Genomic DNA, 3,463 nt, shown 5'->3' on the forward strand with positions numbered 1-3,463 from the left:
AAATTAACCAATGAAGATCAGACACTGTTTCTGAACCGTATTTAACAGAATTATTAAAAAAAATAAACTCATGAAACAGGCCTGGACAAAAATGATGGTACCCCTAGAAAAGACTGAAAATAATGTGACCATAGGGACATGTTCAATCAAGGTGTGTCCTCTAATTAGCATCACAGGTGTCTACAAACTTGTAATCAGTCAGTCGGCCTATTTATAGGGTTACAAGTAGTCACTGTGCTGTTTGGTGACATGGTGTGTACCACACTAAACAGAGTGATGTAGAAGTTGCTTTACGTCACTGTGGAAGTGGTCCAAATCAGCATTAAAAACATCAGATTTCATGGGATTTGTGCTGTTTACATTATACCATTTTTCTTTTTTTTTAAATAAAATAAAACTTAGCGGAGTCACTTATAAGCAAAACAATTAAATCAGAAAGAATCGCTTTTGCCTGCAGTCTGAATGTAGCCATATATTTCATTTGTGGAAACAGTCTCAGTGGTCAAAACAAGCATTGTATGTGGTCAGCATTCTCATACAAACTCCCTTGACTTCCTCTTGCCACAGGCATCTTACTGCTCAGACTAATTGAACATCATTATGAGACTATTATTCACTCAGATTTGCAGTGTTTTTTTTCCCATAAGCTTTAAAATAAGAAATCGGCAGATAACATGCATCTTCTACTGTATGTCTTTAATTTGAATGCACTGTATTTCACAAAGAATAAATTGAAAGCCATAACCAAGGGATCAGTTCTGTTAAAAGAAATTGCACAACTATTACATGTGATTCTAGTTGCTGTGTCTATTGTTTTCTGTGACTTACTCACGACTTCATGGTCAAATCTGCTGCTGCTGCTCTTTCTGGTTGTGCTTTTGCACCTTCAGTTCTCTTGTACAGGTCCTTGGTGGCAATAATTTACTGTATAAATGCAGAGGATGGAAGTTTTTGGCAGATGTGACAAATACAGTGGCTTTATTTATACAAACACGCAAGGCTTGACCTTTTCTGTGAGCTCAGTTTGCTTATCTGTGCCATTTTTGCATTTGCTTTAAACCAACAAAACAACTTAAAATAACTAATTCTATAAAATCAATTATACAAGTAACCACAGCTGTTGTTCAATGGACATAATCCACTGAGTTTGACGATCAGACATTGTGTAATTTTTTTGTTGCTGCAATTTATATTAAATATGCTCGTGTTTTTTTTCAACCGAAAACCCAAATTATTGATTTCAGAGGAAAAGGATTATTTATAGGTGTGCTAAATGTCTTTTTCTCTAAGTCAAATACCAGTTTATCTAACATATTATTAATTATTCTTTTGAACTTAATAGACATTTGCTGATATTTTGACTGTGTAAATGCAGTTTGTTAAATGATAAGGGATTTATTAGCAAAGATACCACCTTTCTGCAGGTATCAGGAGATGATACTACTAAGGCAAAACACCTCTGATGGAATGAGCTACAGATGAGACAGCATCTTCACTCAGAACTGTGTTTATATAACTCTTCTGTCTTCGTGGAGCAGTGCAATTTTAGGAGCTGCTCTGTGGAAGAGAATGAAATACTAGTGAGCTGCCTGGTGGTCGTAGGATTTGGATAATTAGTAATCATAAGCATAGTTAGAATCCTTGACAAAACCCTGTTGTTCATATTAATTGTCATATCAATACAAAGATAAGATAAGATAAAGATAAAGATAAAGTTCTTTATTTCTCCCCACTCCAGGGGAAATTTACATTGTTACAGCAGCTTTATTTACAATATATACAAGGGTGGCAAATTTTTTTAACAGAAAAAATAAAAATAAAAATAAAGTTTAAAAGTGCAGAGATGTGCAGTGCAAGAATGTCAGTGCAAATGAATGTTTCTCATGAACAGGAAGAAAGATCTGTAGTCATACCCAATACGTTCTATTTCAACTGCAGGCAAAACTGAGGGAAAAAAAATCTATATCATATTCAACAAAGGTGTTAAAAGCAGCAGCATTATATCCAGCAGGGACAAGACAAAACTCACAATGTGACAACCATACACAGTGTTCTACAGGGATCCTTCAATGTGGATGCTGAGGAGCTGAAAATAAAAATTTCTAACCCCCGGACAAACTGTCACACATACAAGTTTTAAGCATAAATCATCTTATTCTGTATAATAGGTGTAAGGGTGAATAGCTCTGCCTACCAGATGGACTGTAATGTCAGCTAAATCTACCAATTCCCCACACAATTCCCCAGCTCATCTGAGACAACCCTCCTCCATCAACTATTAGAAAGTGTCCACTTCTACTAAAAACAGACTTCCTGTTAGTGCCAGGACGTTTGTTGGGTGGATGTGACCATATTCATGATGTGATTCAGCATTTTTTAACTGCTGTCGTGGTAAGGTCAAGAGAGTATGGAAAAAAATGGGATGAGACAAGTGGAGACATGTCTTGGTGGGCAAAATGTAGCGTCATCCTCATCCGTTTATTCAGTAATAACCCAAAATGCAATGTAGCACTCACAGGAGCACATTTCTGACTGACAATTGCATTGTTGTTATTTTCTATATGTGAACACTTTGTCCTCCTTTTATCATTCCAAAGCTCTGCATCTAATTCAATCCACTTCACTTTTATTTATATAGTGCCAATTCAAACATATGTCATCTCACAGCGCTTAACATAATAAGGCAAAGACCATACAAATTTTAAACATAGAACAGAAAACCCAACTATCCAAATTTGCCTTTGGATTCTCTATGAGCAAACAGTTGGCAACAGTGAAAAGGAATTTTTTTTTTTTTTTTTTTTTTTTTTAAAAGCCCTCCAACAGAACTAGGCTCAGGGAAGGCAGCCATCTGCCTCGACCGGTCGGGGTGGAAGTGGGGATGAAGGGGGAAACAGTTTATGAAAACAGCTTACCAGTGAAATGTTTTTTGTCAGTTGCATTATCTTCTTCCGGAGACATATTTCCTGATAGTATATGTATTTGTTTTCATTGATATTTTATACTTTTTTTAAAATTGCATTTTCCAGTTGTTTCTTCTGATCATGAATGTTTTCTTATTGTCAGATCCCTCTTAAAGAGATTTCACTCACGATAAGACTACTCAATCACATAAAGACTTAATGTATACACCACTATACCTCTGACTAAGTTATGAGACTTTCTTCATATAGGAGGTTAGAGGATAAAAGTGGTGATTTGGCATAATGGGCCTATAACTTTAGTACAGGGTTTGCTCTGAATTTTAGGGCGGAAACACATAACTGTGCATAGCAAACATAATATACTGTTTAAGTACTCCACTTACAATGAGTCGGTGTCATTCTCTCCCAGATCCAAATGTATTTATTTACAAGATATCCATACACATGCGTTCATTGAAATAGGCAATGGGATTACATTGGGGTGCATTGATGCTCACTTATATAAACTATTAATTGTTTAGAAAAGTCTCTCAAAGCTC

The sequence above is a fragment of the Amphiprion ocellaris genome, chromosome 2, assembly GCF_022539595.1.
Source record: "Amphiprion ocellaris isolate individual 3 ecotype Okinawa chromosome 2, ASM2253959v1, whole genome shotgun sequence".
Classification (NCBI taxonomy): Eukaryota; Metazoa; Chordata; class Actinopteri; family Pomacentridae; genus Amphiprion; species Amphiprion ocellaris.